General features: G+C 39.3%; 1 non-coding gene across 1 annotated transcript; it reads right to left on the reverse strand.

Annotated features, from left to right (window-relative positions):
* Positions 1-7966: 7966 nt before the first annotated feature.
* Positions 7967-8048, reverse strand: TRNAS-AGA (transfer RNA serine (anticodon AGA)). The gene has a single exon. It is a non-coding gene; the product is annotated as a tRNA-Ser (tRNA).
* Positions 8049-15213: the final 7165 nt, after the last annotated feature.

The following is a 15213-nucleotide window of genomic DNA, read 5'->3' on the forward strand; positions in this document are numbered from 1 at the left end:
AGCAACAGAACGTCCTAAATAAAATGCTATTGATGAAATGTCTATGATTCTAAAATGGAAAGGGCCACCTCCAAGTAGCAATTGCAATAGACACCCAGTGAAAACACAGGATTCAGAATACTCATTGAGACTCAATAGAAATCATGTTGCCTTGCATCAGCCTCTCTTTGCTTGCCTCATCCTTCAACAAGAAAGGAAGAATATCACAAATCAAAGGTTTCTCAGTGGAGATCTCAGACTAAAGGGTTGAAAAGGAGCTGAAATAGAGGTTCCAATCATCCCCTGGTTAAAAAAAGAACTGGATTCCATTTCATTCTGCTGGACCTACCTGTGTCTCATTCTAGTATCCCAGAAGTATACTGTCAGGAATCCACACCCCAAGAGCCCTCTGAGAAAGGAGAGAGAAGCTCATTGAACTGGCATGACTAAGATGTCAGCTTAGGGCATGGGTACACCTTTGGCCCACTCATTTACACGACGGAGGTTAATGACTCATTCAGCCGCATTTCAAAGATATTGCCTTAGCAACTTTGTGCTTAATTACAGTTTAATGATGGTGAACCTCATTAGTTAAATTAGGTATGTGACATAAAGGAGATACTTAAATGCAAAGGATTCTCAGCCTGGTGTCCATGGTTTCTCTAACAGTATTCATGAACTTCCTACCATGTTGCCACAACTGCTAGTTTTATGTCAGAGGTGTCTCTTTATGAGAGGATGAATAAGTTTTATTCTACATATGATGGAGTTTTGAGCAAAAAAAAAAAAAAAATTTTTTTAAGTTTTAAAAGGCTTTGTGGGATTTTTCTTCTAGAGTTATCATTTGTAAACAGAAATACATCCATGAAACAATCATAAAGCACTGTGGGAGACACAAAAGAAATTTGAGTTCTTAATCCAGCCCTAGAGGTCATTTTAGACTCAGAGGGGATGATTGGCAAGTTGTTGAAGAAAGAACTGAAGACTGTGAAGATGGCAAGCCAGAGGTTTTGTGACGATAATTTGAGAATGACACGGATGGTAGGAAAGAAAGTGAGTAATGTGCATAGAGGAGATGGGTAGAGGAGGAGGATGTTGTTGTTTGTTGCCCTGGAGTCGTTCCAACTCATGGCGACCCCGTGTGTTGCAGGGTAGAACTGCGCCATGGGTTTTCTTGACTGTAGTCTTACAAAAACAGATCACCACACCTTTTTTTTACTGCGCTACGGATGAGCGGGTTTAACTGCCAACCTATAGCAGTCCAGTGCAGTCTTCGTCACCTAGGAACCTTGTGTCTCAAACACTTTTAGAGTGGATAAGAATCAAGAAAAGTACCTATCTCATAGCTGGTAGCAGAGTGGCTCACCGGAAGTGTGCTGGGCCCATAACCCAGAGGTTGATGGATAGAAGCCATCCTCAGCTAGATTCTTGCCTTTTGATCTCAAATGTGCTACCCTTCCCAACGGGAAAATCCACAAAGCTGGAATGGTAGCCGAAAGAAAGGACCACACCCGTAACAGTCTCACAACCATTCTTGCTCATGGATAGAATTACCTCACTTTCACTGCTTCTTCTATTATATTCTCAAAGCTCACAAAATACTACCTAGTTTCGTTTCTCTTCTACCTCAACTGTTTACTCCCTCACTGCTTGCTTGACTCTCACAGCTGTTGTTAGTTGCCAGTTGAGTGGATTCGGATTCTTGGTGACCCCATGCTAAAAAAAATCTCTGATGAATCAGAGAAGCCTTACCATGACTATGGCCATGCACGTTATTGCTTCAACTGTCAGACTGTTCCTGTTTTTAAATAAGAAGAGGTCAAGGTAAAGTGTAGAGGGAAAACATTAGAGAAAGACCTGGAATAATGTGGAAATCTTCGTGTGTTGGGCAAAGTCAAGCAGTGGATTAGTATGTGATTCCACCTTGTCCTTATCAAAACCAGTAGAGGAAGGGAAACAGAGGAAAAAGTGTTCAATTGGTAAATGCTGGGTAATGGCCGGTGAGTGAGGTGGAGGGAGGAGTGGAAAGAAGTGGGAAAAGAATAGGAGAAAGGATATTGGAGAGAGAGGGTGGAGAAAAGGGGGAGAAAGGGAGGACAAAAGGAGGGATACAGAAAGGAGAACAATTGTGTGGGAGTACAGAAAGAGGAAAGAAGAAAAACACGATTTGGACAATGTGAGGTGTAAGCGAGATGCTCCTCGCCGACTGAAGTTGCCCTGGAGTCTCTTCAGGTAAGGGACCAAATGAGAACTCCAGGCTTGAACCAAGGACCTCCTGATCTGCAATTAAATGCTCTACCACTGAACCATGTCACCACCTTTGCCTAACAGGTATCAAGTGAGATCCTTATCCTTATGTCTCCATCGTCAGTGAGTTCTATTCCTTCTTCACATCAACATCCGTCTCCCTCCGCAAATTTTTATATGACCTTGAGCCTTGTGCTTTTCTCTTGACTCCGCAGAGATAACATGATCCCCTGCACGCAGTCATTGCTTCAAGGAATAAACTCTCCAGAGTCAATTTCACCCTACTTATGGAACCAGACTTTAATCTACTTTGCCTCTGCACTTGCACTCACTAATCATCAATAGTGCTGAGGTTAAATGATATGTTCATTGAGAAATGCTCAACTGCCCAGGATTTCCCCATTGCCAAGACCTAAGGTGAATTAAGATTTACTAAAATTTAGGAAAGACCCTATATTCCCTCAAATCATGGACAGCTTAGTCAATAGATCAGCAAATTTTAATCTAGGTCTAGGGTTCAAATTCCTGTTTTCTTCCTTTTGATTTCAGGCTCAATAGATATGGCCCACCCACCACCAGGGAGGATTTTGCCCATTGGAGAATTGCTGGGGACCCAGTAAGTGAAAAAGAAGAAAAAGTACAACTTGCAGATCTGTCTCTGGTGGTATCCATCACTGCTTTTGGGTTTATTTGATTCTCATTTAATACTCTTGGAGGAAAAGTAAACACATTGACCATCCTAGATTGTGTGCAAAGAACATTCATGTAAAGTGTTCCTTCTTTTTCTTTTCTTCCTTTCTCCCTTCCTCCTTCCTTCTCTTCCTTCCTTCCTTTCCTGCCCTGGATCTCCAAGCTTGCAGAGACAGCAGAAAAACAAACCAACAGACAAATAAAGCAATGGCTTACAAGGCAACACTTTGGAATGATGCTAATATTCCTTGCCATCATGGCCTCAGTTAGCTCATCCCAGCGATTCTATACTTTTACAAAATGACTAGGAAAACTTTGTAATATCTCTGTTGATACTACATCAAATGTTTAATCTGAACATCTATGTTTTAGGTTCCATGATTTCATAAACATCTAAATACGGAACATGATCAAAAGAATACCTACATATGCAAGAGCATTTCCAGAGATTAAAAACAAACAAACAAACAAAAAACCTTTGCAGAAACTTGTTCTCCTGGAATGAAGTCTGGGCAAACATCTTATTTTCAAGACCTCTTTTACTGAGTGCTAACTATAATCTAGACTCTGATTTTGGACCTGGAGATATCACAGGGACCAAAACAGACAAGCTGAGATTTTTGAGAATCTGTCAATGAAGGCAGAACAATGAAGGTCATCACTGGGACAGGAGAGGTGATGTGAGGGTGTAACTCAGTGGATGACCTCATTTGGCACGGTGTGTTAGCCAGACCTGGTCGTTATGAGGACTTTATAAAGAAAAAAGTACTCGTACCAGCAGATGGTTTTAATTTCTTGGAATGGGCTCCACCACTCCACTCCTTTGAGAATATACAACTTTAAAATACTATTCTCATATTTCAGGCTTTATGGAGAGTTGTTTTCTAACAGAGTTTGGAACATAATCCTTGCATGAGAATACTGTTCTAGGCTCTTGCTGAGTAATTACCATAAGCCTCTTCCAGGCTTTTCTGTAACAAAGTTTTCTTGATGCCAAAAACAGTAGAAAAAACATCAAGGACTGATCATTATTACCCCAACAATGGCAAGGGAAAGGCAGGAGAGAGGAGCAATCCCAGATTGTCAACCTGAAGGGCCACAGGGAGAAGGAAATGGTCTTTGCAAAAGAGTAAAGAATCACAGGTATCAGGATTTGAACCTACCCAATTAGACCCCAGTGGACTTCATAACCATAGTGCAAAGACAATTTTGTTGCATTACAAATTTCTAATACTATGGAAGGAGACACTCCCAAGTTGAACGAGATGGCTGTAACTACTCAGTAAAAACTTGTGCTGCACGGAGAACTCTGTGCTCTGTGATTTAAGGGACAGCAGCCACTGGATTAACAGAGGAAAATACCTTTCCATCTCTCCCTCACAGTACACTGCCCACTTGGAAGGAGATAGTCAAAAGAAAACTTACTGAAAAGTGGAATTAAAAAAAAAATTGATGTTAAACAAAGGTGTTGAACCGTCTCTACCAGTGATCTCAAGGGGAAAAACATACAAAGAGCGTTTTTAATATTTGTTTCAGTATACAGTGAATTTTAAACTTAATTCCATCCAATACATTTGTAGTGAGCACCTGCTAAAAGAAAAGCCTTTGTGACAGTCTCTGGACTCTCTGCAACAAATATGTAAATAGTATGATCTAGTAAATCAAGTATTATTCTATTCTTGTATGAATAAAGAACTAGAATTTAGACAATGGAAGGAATATCTCCAAATGAAATTTAGAAACCAGAGCTCGCAACATAACAGATACAATTTCTCTTGCTTCAGTAAATGAGCTACCTTCTCAGACCCAGTAATAGTCAATGGTCCTGTGAGCAGCCATTTCTTGACTAGTTTAGAGCTGTTCTAAGAGACAATATAGACCTAGAAGGAGGAATTGAGATGAGAAGGAATTTGAACTGAAGTAATCGAGGGGTAATGTATAGAAATTAACAGATCTAGGTTCTTGCTCCACTACCTGGTGTCAGTTTGTTGTACTGTGGTACCCTGTATGTTGCTGTGATGCTGGGAGCTATGTCATCAGGATTTCAAATATCAGCAAGATCACCCATGGTGGATAGGTTTCGGTGGAATTTCCAAACTAAGACAGACTAAGAATAAAGACCTGGTAATCTACTTCCAAAAATTAACCAATGAAAACCTTATGGACCACAACAGAATATTGTCTGACTTGCTTTCTTTGGACATGTTATCTGGAGGAATCAATTGCTGAAGGAATATATCATGTTGGCTAAAGTGGAGGGCCAGTGAGGATGAGGGAGACACTCAGTGAGGTAGATTGGCACAATGGTCTAAATGATGAACCAAGATAAACTGGTGATTGTGGGGATGACACAGGACTGGGCAAATTTTCATTCAGTTATACGTAAGGTCATCATGAGTTGGAGTTGATTCAACGGTAGCTACCTATCTAAGTTCTTGCTTGTGAAACATACATTAGAGTAGAAGCTCCATCAAGGTCATTCTTTCTACAAATAGTATTACATTTTTGTGGTGAGTCAGGTGCTGTGCTTGGTGCTACAAGCACAAAAGAAAACAAGAAAAAGACACAGTCCCTGCTCTTGTGGAGATTAGTGCCTACCAAGAGGGATACTCTAAAAACATAAATAAAATATAGCCTACACAAGAAGAGTTTGGGAAAACTGCTTGTGGCTGGCAGCATAATGGTACAAATGAAGTGAAATGCACAGATAAAAATGAAAACTATAATTTCTAGGTGGAAGAGCATTAGAGAGACTGATTGGAAGAAAAGATTGAGGCTACCATTTCCTACATACAGGATGTGCACCCAGTAGGGGGATAGCTTGTGCGCTCTGATCATCAGAGGAGGTGATTTATTCTGAGGAGAAACAATATGAAAGAAAATAGAAAGAATAAGCTTGGCAACAGGATTAGCAACATGGCTCAGGCAAGGCCTTGAAAGTCATTTGCTTTAGGGGCACATGTGTCTGCTTTAGTCTGTGAACATCAGCAGTATACATGGGCCATGGCAGTGAGCACAGCCATTTCCAATAAAACTTTCCTCCCTGGTATGGTGATGAGGGTAGCCCTGTCACTGGGATAACAGATGCTTGGCCCATATCAGAAAAACTGCTTGCAACAGTTAGAAGACACCTGTTTGGAGTCCACCTATTCTCTCATAGGTATTTTATGCATTTCTCAAAACAACAAAAAGCAGCTGGAAAATTCCTCTCACTCCCATTTCACATCACAAAGTTTTATCAGGAAAGAGATTCTTAACTTTTTTGGGGAGAAGGGGTACTCAAAATCCCAAGGCATATAGAATAAAACATATGAACCCTATCACAGAAAGATGCCCTAGCACAAAACATACAGCTGTGGGAACCATGTCAGGGAGTTTACAAAAACTGTAGAAGACCATGGGTGCCAAGCTAGGAATCCCCTTCATTTTGAATTCCCTTTCATGGCATAATCTAATGTAACCAATAAGTTTCAAAATCACCAAACTGTAATTAAGCATGAGGCTGCTTAGGAAATATCACCTTTGATTTAAGGCCAAATGATTCATTAACTTCAATCTTGTAAATTAGGAGGCCAAAAGTGCACACACACCCAAAGCTAAGATTCTAGTCACAACAGTTATTTGAGCTTCTCTCTCTTTTCTCAGAGGGCTCATGGGGTGTGAGTCCTTTACAATACACTTTGAGAAGCTTAGTAGGTCCAGGAGAGTGGAGGCTGATTAGAAAGGTGATTGAAACCTCTACTTGAAAATCCGAAAATATTACAGATGAACTTTTTAATGTATACATTTAGCAAAGTTATTGGATACGTGGACAACAACAAAAAGTCAATTTTAAATTCATAAAGCAGCAAAAAGAAATTAGAAAATTCAAACAACAATGAAGAGTTTTACAAAGAAGGAACATGCTTATCTTACCGAAGCTTAGGTCTCAGCGCACAGAGCCAAGTCGTGTTTTCCCCGCGGGCGATCTTGCAACTCAAAGCTTTTTATTATACTTCGCGGCGCTGAAGAGATACTTTACAGAGGAAGGGATCTGGTATTTAATCAACGATCAGAGAGGGACTGTGTTTACGAAATCTTATTAAAGTATTCTTGCATGCAATGCAAAGTATGACAACTCTGCGCAGATCTCCCCATGACAGGTGAGGACATAGTTCCACAAAACTGCCAAGGCAGTGATTGACCGAACTCTCCTAAGAATCCCCATGAAGATATTCAACTGTGGTTAGCCTTCCTTTGGTCGATACATTAACCCATACTTTGTTCATCATACAGTGTGATTTTGAGTCTGAACCGGGGCTGGTTCCGTGTCCAGAATGTGTCGAAATCTCACCTCGTTTTTGTCCTTCTCGCTTCACCACCATCCTGGACCCCAGAGCAAGCCAACTTGGTGTGAGGTCGTCGAACCTTTTCGAGTGGATTACAGAGAAAATTGCCTTACTTAATTTCTTTAATTGTATACTAGTTTGCTTTTTAATACCCAATTTGGGTTCGTGTCTTGGCGACCATTGCTCTGAGTCTTGGCTTTCACCTGTATTTGAAATTTCCTTTTCAACGGGAATAGGGACGGACATGACTGGAGAAGATCCTTATAGGAGACCAATCCCGTGAAGACGCAAACACTCCCAACAACATTTTTCTTTAGAAAAGGGATGCTTTCAAGCAGGGTTTCGGTTGCAGGAAACACAAAGGTATCTCCAGAGCCTGGGCTCTTCTTAGAGGAAAAGAGAACACCGTTAGGACTGCGGTGGAACTTACTTTAAAAAAAAAAAAAAAAAAAAGAGAACTAATAATAACCTCTGTTTTGCGAAGCACACGGGTTTTTTGCCAAATCTACTTAAAAACAAAACAACAACAACAAAATACACAGTAATATTAACCTCAGTTTTTGGCGAAGTACGCGGAGTTATTTTTTATTATTTTTTACTGGTATTATAAAGACAGAAAGTTTAGTTAAACTGGGGGAGAATTAAGTTTGTTTCTGGGAGGCAATACCAGACTCTCAAACCGGTAACATGTCAGTAAATTACCTTCCCGAAAGGGAAAGGGCCGTAGTCGGCAGGATTCGAACCTGCGCGGGGAAACCCCAATGGATTTCTAGTCCATCGCCTTAACCACTCGGCCACGACTACACGATAAAGTTTTCTCTCCTTAGCGTAAAGTAGTTGTAGTGAAGTTTAACTCTTCACAAGGTCCCATTTTATACCAGAAAGTGTATTTGCTGTTAATGTTTCTTAATCTTTGACCTCATTTAGAGGGCCATTATGCAGTTGCGCCAAATTGTCAAGTGACACTTCATCATCAGAACTGGTAGGACACCTTCTTCTTATGAGCTGATGGAAAGAGACATTTCAAGAGATCAGTTTTCGTCTCTGTCAGCCTCTGATGGGGATCCATGAGATATATCTCACAGCTAACATTCTCTGTAGAGTGATGAGTTACAGCAGCGACTTGAAAAACTCGAAATGATCCTTAGTTTTTTACTTTTTAAGTAAATTTTGGAACAGACATACATATAGTGGAAGATTCTGCAGCTAATGAAATGAATGGTGCACTTCTATGTACTGACAGGAAATACACTACAGGACATACATTTAGGGGAAAGAAATAACCAAGATGCAAACCGATTTGCTACCAATGGTACAAAAAGAGAGTGGAAAGAAGGTTGAGCATAAGTATGTGTTATAACTCTGGAAAGTTATACCAAGCCTGATTGCAATAAGTTTGCTGCTGTGGATAGAAATTTCATCACTAAGCATACAATAGAAGAGATTTTAGTTTTCACTAAATATACTTCAACATAACATGAGTTTTCAGTACTTATTTTTAAAATAGTCAACTATATAAAAGGAAATTGTTAATGTGCAAAGAAAATAAACTTTATACCAATTGGTTATTGCTTTTTATTAGACTTGGTTTTCTAGTCACAAAGAAGCAATGCAATTTTGTTGTTCTGGTCCAGTATTTACTTTTGACTCTTCTTTCCTTCCTTATGAAACAGGCTGCAGCTGTCTGAAGCCACCTTACCATTTATATAGACCAAAAAAAAAAAAAAAAAAACAGGGAAATAAAGTTGACAAAGAAATAGACTCACCAAGAGATTTGAACCTGCATCACTGAATTCAGAGTCCAGAGTGTACCCATTACACCATGGTACTAAGCTGAGAAGGCTTTCCTTTGTGATATGATTAAAGCCCCATCCTTCATTGGGCTTCATCTAAAATCCTCATCTATATTTATCTCTCTTGTAAAGAAATCTTTAGTTAGGAACATCTGCATGTCTATTCAGGAAACCCTTCAGAAAAAAACAATAGGAAGAAAATATCTGCCCCTCCTCTCCAAAACACACAATTCCCATTTCTTTCTTTTCTCAAACGACTCATGTACTAGGCTGCCTTGGGCCTTGCTTTATTCACTGGGGAAAATTCATGGAACTCTTAAACATGAAATATGGTGTAAGTCATTCTGTTGTTTAATGTTTACTGTATGGTAACATACATATAAGTGTCCATTTTAGAGATGAAGAAACTGAACCAAACATTATATTAGAAATTCCTTCAAGACCATTCTTTTAACAAATATTTATTGGTTCAATAATGTTGTGGTGAGCCAGGTGATGCTCTTGGTATTGTAGAAACAAAGATAAACAGGTAAAGGACATGTTCCCTGATCTTGTGGAGATTAGTATCCACTAGGAAGGATACTTAGGAACCCTGGTGGCACTTAGCTGCTAAGGGAAAGGTCAGTGGTTCCAAATCTACCAGCCTCTCCATGGGAGAAAGATGTGGCTATCTGTTTCTGTAAAGATTACAGCCTTGGAAACCCTATGGGACAATTTTACTCTGTAAGGGCAGTTATACTCTGTATGAAGCTCTACTCCATAAACATGCAAATAAATACAGCCTGCAAAGGAAGAGTTTGAGGAAACTGCTTCTGGCTAGCAGCAAATTGGCAGAGATAATGTGGAAATCACAAATGAAAACAAAAACTCCAATTTTGGGGTAGAAAGGAATTGTAGATGATAATAGGAAGAGAGTGCTGATCTACAATACACCATATACAAGGGACAAAGGAGGCAAGCACCTAACAGACTAACAAAGCCAAATTTTGTTATAGAAAAATACTGCTAAAATTAATAAATTCCTGCAAAATTTGATTTAAAAAATTTTTTTAAAGAAAGCAGAAATAATAATAAAAAAAGAAAGCAGACATAATAAGGACAGGTCTATTATCATAACTTTATGCATCCAGGCTATTAATGATACCAAAATCTGGTAAGGATATTATAATAAGAAAAATTACTTGTCCAATCTCACACATGACTTACATGCAAATGTATTAAATAAAAAATTAGTAAAACAAATAGAGAAACACAATAGACGTGTGTATATGATAATGTATATATACAGAAGCACATCATTACATATTTAGTTTTTTTCAGAAATTATTCACAAAATTAACACAATAAAGAAGAACGATTATAAGACAACTTCAATATGTGTAGAAAAATAATTTGGTAAAGTACATCCTTGGTTTATAAATTTAAAATACTCAAAGTAAACTAAAAATACTTTGCTAACTAATAAATGGGGGACAAAAAAACCCTACAGCAAACACCATATTTGTGGGACAAGACTGAACAAGGGTAGTCAGGTTCACTACTTTGTTCAACATTCTACTGCAGAATCCAGTTGATGCAGTAAGGCAAGAGAAAGAAATAAATGACATAGTGAATTGAAAGAAAGAAATTGTCAGATTCACACATTATATTATTGTATATGTGGAAAATTAAGAAAGCTACAAGTGAAAAAATTTTTATTTGTACAAATTTATAAGTGAATTAATATGTAAATTTAGCAAAGTCATTAGATATACGGCCAATATAAAAAATAAATTGTATTTCCATAAAGCAGCATAAAGCAAATAGAAATTCAAATAAATACTATTTACGTATCATCTAAAACATCAAATACATATAAATAAATACAATATAAGATGTATAATACCACTATAGAGGATAATATAACATCTTACTAAGAGAGATTGAAAAAGAATAAAGTTAATCAAGATATACTATATTCACTGAATGGAATGCTCAGCATTGTAAAGAAGTTGATTCTAACCCCAACTGGTCTGTAGATTTTATGCACTTTTATTCATAAACCAGCATTTGTGTGGAATTGACAGATTAATTTTTATAAATATGAAAGAGCAAAGGGCCTAAAATAGCCAAGACAATCTTGAAGAGGTTAAGTTAGGTGACTTACTTTACCAAATATCAAGACACATTATAAAGTTACAGTAATTTAGAAAATATGCTATTGGTAAAAGAATAGGCAAACAGACCAAAGAGACAGAATAAAATACAGATAAGAGATTCGTATATAGTACTTTGAGAATACTGCTCAAAGACAACGGGCTTCATTCACTCTTTATGACGTTAAATGGAGGTAGTGCCATGGTTGTAGCATAAAATAATATTTGCCAAATACAGAGAAGGAAGCATTATTCTCATTGTGCTAGAGGATAATGGGTGTTGGACAGCTTTAACTATCAAAGAGATATTGCCGGCCTGGATTATGAAGGTTACTTTCCTTTTGTATCTGAAAATCTATCTAAATCTATTAGTTTATGCCCTAGAGAAGCAATTCTATTTCTAGAATTCCAAGGTAAAGTCCATGATTTTAGAGTCCTTGACATTTCTGCAGGAGCCGTGGTGGCCTCGTGATTAAAGCGCTCGGCTGCTAACCGAAAGTTTAGCGGTTCGAACCCACCAGCCACTCCGCGGGAGAAAGATGTGGCAGTCTGCTTCCATAAAAATTTAGCCTTGGAAACCTTATGGGCCAGTTCTACTCTGTCCTATGTTGTTAGTTGCCGTGGAGTCAGTTCCGAATCATAGCGACCCCACGTACAACGGAACGAAGCACTGCCCGGTACTGTATCGTCCTCACAATTCTTGTTAGGCTTGAGCCCATTGTTGCAACTACTGTGCCAATCCATCTTGTTGAGGGTCTTCCTCTTTTTCACTGATCCTCTACTTTACTAAGCATGATTTTTTTCTCCAGGGACTGATTCCTCCTGTTAACACGTCCGAAGTATGTAAGACGAAGTATCACCATCCTTGCTTCTAAGGAGCATTCTGGCGGTACTTCTTCCAAGACAGATTTGTTCGTCCTGTAGGATTTGCTCTGTCCTATAGGGTCGCTATAAGCCGGAATCGACTCGAAGGTACTGGTTTGTTTTTTGTGTTTTGGCTGACATTTCCGTAAGATGAAATCTGATGCAAGCGTCCCCCTCATTACCCGAATCTAATAAGCCATATAGTCTGTGACCCAAGAATCAACCCTATTTTAGCCGAATGTTTTCGACATTTATGTGTTTTCATCTCTTTTTTGCGGTTTTGTGTTTTCTGAGGGACAGAGAATATCCTCCCGCGGAATCCGGATCCTTGGAAAAGCCTGTATTCTGAGTTCCTCCCTTTTCCCGGGGCTCTGGAGGCCGAGAACGTCCCTTTCTTGTGAATGATCGCGCGTCCTTCACCAGGACTGACTGGAGTCACCTTTCCCTGAAGTAGTCGGAGACCTTCCCAGCATGGTCCTTTCCAGTTAGAACGGAAACTGGTCCCCTCCTCCTGCCCTCACTCCCGCTCCAGTCCGGTTTTAACCCTTCTTTTGGAAGGGCAAGTCAGTTTAATGCCCTCGAAGAGATTCTTGATTTAGGTTTTTAACTTTGTAGGCAAACGCAGATGACTCCCTTTCTCTGACGTACCCTTCATTCCCGTTCCTTCTCCCATTGGCATTCACAAGCCCGAGCTTGTTCAGACCCGACTCTCAACTTAAGTCTTCTTTTTTGCCTGTTTCTGAGAATCGTCTGGGAAAGTGCACGTCTGCGGATATTAGCGGCTACTGGACAAGCTCCCAGGAAATTCTAGTCGCTTGTCTAGGAGCCCTTTATTAAGTTGCAACATCATCCCCTGTCTCTTGATTTGCTCTTGATGAGTTCTTTCATTCATGAGAAGTCTGCACAGAACTATGAAATTCTTCGTTGTCACATCTACTGATTGTGAACGCTCCATGCGTCCACTCTTAGTTCACCTCAGTCTTTCAAACGCCTGAACGTCAAGTAGTCGTGGCCGAGTGGTTAAAGCGATGGCCTTGAAAACCATTGGGGTTTCCCAGCGCAGGTTCTGCCGACTACGGCTTTGCCACTGACTTCCTTCGGTTTCTCAAGTAATTTAGCCAAAATTGACTCAAATTCCTGCACTCCAGTTGTTCCTTTCCAACGCTCATCCATCCGTAGGATCAGATAACGTCCTTTTTCCCCGTCTTTGGAGACTTTCTCAAGACATTCTGTGGGCCTTACATTAAAATCAGCACAAGCTACAAAGGAGAATTCCCTTTACTTCATTAAATGCGTCAGATGATAGCCAGCACAAATCACTGTGAGGTTTAACATTTAACGTCGTGTCAGACTCATACCTCCTGCTGTAATAGAGCTGAGGCAGCACTCTCGAAGCCACTGTCATGTCAAGGGCTATCAAGATACATAAAAGGTAGGAACACTGACAGATATTTTTATTGAACACTTAAGACGGACCAACATATGAGTTAAGTTGCAACCACATAACATTTTTATCCTCATTTTACCGATGAAAAATTGAAGATTAGTTTGCTTGAGGCCAAACATTGAAACATATTTAAATAGGGGACTTCTAGATAGAGTTGTGAACCCAGGTTTCCATACGTTCCACAGGGAATATCCCCCAAATTATCAAGTGGTTAGCAGATTCAGGGTTGAATTTGTTAGTACCCTCCCCCCAAATGATAAACAGCAGGTCCTATTTTTCAAATCTTTATTGCATATCACCGTTCCAAAGGCTTTTACATGCCTTATCGTTTGCAGCATCCTCACTACATACTCATTTTACAGACCAGAGAGTCCACAGAGGTAAATAGTGGAGCCAGGTCTCAGAGCTACAGAGCAGCAGGTTGGAACTTGAACCTTTCATGCTTTTTTGTCTTCAAGGTCCTGGTGCTCAATTGGTGTCCCAGTCAGCTTCTGCCTGTACTGGGGATTAACACTACCACCTGCCTCTATGATTCAGAGTTGGTTCATTGTTCTGGGATTTATCCTCCCTTATCAGGCCACGAGTGCTATGATTTAACCTGCTGGATTTAGCCTGGGGTAGGATGTTGCTGCCTATATAGTGTCTGGGCTTTTGCTATCTACAGTACAGGGACTATTATTACTAGTTTTTGAGTTGTGTGTTTCTTAACAGTTTATGAAGAGCTCCCCACACATTAGATCTTTTCAGCCCTTGGGCCCCAGCACCTGATACTCAGAAAGACTTATTTAATCAACAGGATTTGGGTGCAAAATCCAAAACTGTTTGAGAGAAAGGTTCAAAAAAAAGGAAAAAAAAAAAAAAAAAAACTACCTTGGCCCAGAGATGGAGAGAAATTGGGGGTACACCACGCATATTGGAAGGAAGTGAGATTTCCAAAAATCTGCAAAGCTAAGAGCTACAAATTAGTCCAAATTTCACATTAGTAAAAATTAATGCCTCAATCCTGTTGCATAGCGATGCCAGAGAAAATTCTTTTGGCAGCACTCCCTATCTCCTCCAGTACTGTCAGTGGACAAAAGTATTTCTGTGGGTTTCACAAACGATTGGGAGAAACAAATAGTAGATACAGAGGCTAATGAGTTTAGCTTCCATACAGAATAAAGAAAGATGGGAGCAAAGTTCTGGTTGAGAAAGAAGGTATGGCAGGAATGGGGCAGCATAAAAAGGTGATAGCACTAATAAGAGAGGAAAAAAAAAACCTTATAGATGTGGACTATAGGAAAAGAGATAAGTATACAACAAAGTTTATGAGGGAAAATTGATCCCAACTGGTCACACCAGGATATTTTTTGGTAAAATTATTTGACTTTGAAAATAAAAGATCAATCATTTAGGAAGCCAACAAAAAAAAATCACTTTTGAGGAAGAAAATCCTACAGGAAGCAGCCTTCTCTAGATTAATATTCAGTTTCAAGAGAGTGGAAAAACACCTATAAGAAAGTTAAAGAAACCTAAAGTGAGTCAAGGATTTCTATTCAACTAAGATGTATTTTGTGTTAAAGACAAGTGGATTCACAGCAGAAAGTAGTATACATCATTGAAAAGGAACAGGTAAGTATATATGGCTAAATCCAAAAGGTATGGTGAAAATTTCAGAAGCAAAGTGAGACAGATAGCTAAATATTATTCAGGTAAAATAAAATTAAATGCACATATAATGCTAATATCTG

Source organism: Trichechus manatus, unplaced genomic scaffold (assembly GCF_000243295.1).
Source record: "Trichechus manatus latirostris isolate Lorelei unplaced genomic scaffold, TriManLat1.0 scaffold00180, whole genome shotgun sequence".
Lineage (NCBI taxonomy): Eukaryota > Metazoa > Chordata > Mammalia > Sirenia > Trichechidae > Trichechus > Trichechus manatus.